General features: G+C 58.8%; 1 protein-coding gene across 1 annotated transcript in view; it reads right to left on the bottom strand.

The window, feature by feature from the left end:
* The window catches only part of IGSF9B (immunoglobulin superfamily member 9B), a 41,681-nt gene that overhangs the window by 9,555 nt on the left and 31,272 nt on the right, over positions 1 to 854 (bottom strand). The gene's annotated exons all lie outside the window — the stretch shown is intronic.

Here is an 854-nt window from a genome sequence, read left to right as displayed (position 1 = left end):
GTGAACCGCTGCCTCCCCCCTCCCCAAAACACACGCCTCCTTCTCCGTACGCCTCCGACCGCACCGGCTCCGTGGGGCTGGGTGCCCCGGCCCCCCCAAATCCTCTCTGCCACCAGCCGGAGGGTGAAGGGGTTGAGGGGGGTGGTGGGGGGGGAAAATGTGGCTCGAACCCCGCCAAGACAACAAGCCAAAATGAAGCGAGACGAAAGGATGGGACGAAAGCACGGCTACGGGGTGGGTCTAAGGTGCTGTGAAAGACGGAGGGAAAGAGGAGAAATACAGAGAGAAAGAGAGAGAGAGAGAGAGAAAGAGAGACGCTTTTTTGCCTGGAGCAACCCTGGTACCTGGAAAACCAGCCGCTACTCTCTCTAGTGCAGCCACATCCCTCTTTAGGGCAGGATCTGAGCGTGCCGGCAGCCTCCCGATCTCCGCTGGGCTTAGTTTATTTTTATTTTTTTTTTTCCTCCTCCTCTCTCCTGACACGCTGCTGGTGTGGCTAAGTCCTGGATCTCTCCCTGCCCGCGTCCCGGGGCTGCAGCATCCCTTTTGCAGGTGGGGTGGTGGCCATGATTAGCTGTTTTTCTGTCATGCATTAAAAGCTCTCTAGATGCCGCGGGAAAGGAAGAGGAGGAAGACAGAGGCGCAGCGTCGACGGCGGCGGCCCTAACGCTCGAAGAAAGCCAAGAGCCAGCAGCTAGAAGAGGAAACAACCGCCAGTGACACCAGGACAACTTACCCAACGCCAGCCGGGGAGACCGGGTCTTTGCATGGCCAGTAGCCCGGAGTCACGGCACTCCCAAATCCCCCCAAGGAAGGCAAGCGGGAAGGTCGCCTGCCTAAAAAAACCCAGCTCC

Source organism: Calidris pugnax, unplaced genomic scaffold, assembly GCF_001431845.1.
Source record: "Calidris pugnax isolate Ruff unplaced genomic scaffold, ASM143184v1 scaffold97, whole genome shotgun sequence".
NCBI lineage: Eukaryota > Metazoa > Chordata > Aves > Charadriiformes > Scolopacidae > Calidris > Calidris pugnax.
This window is presented reverse-complemented; position numbering and strand designations above follow the sequence as displayed.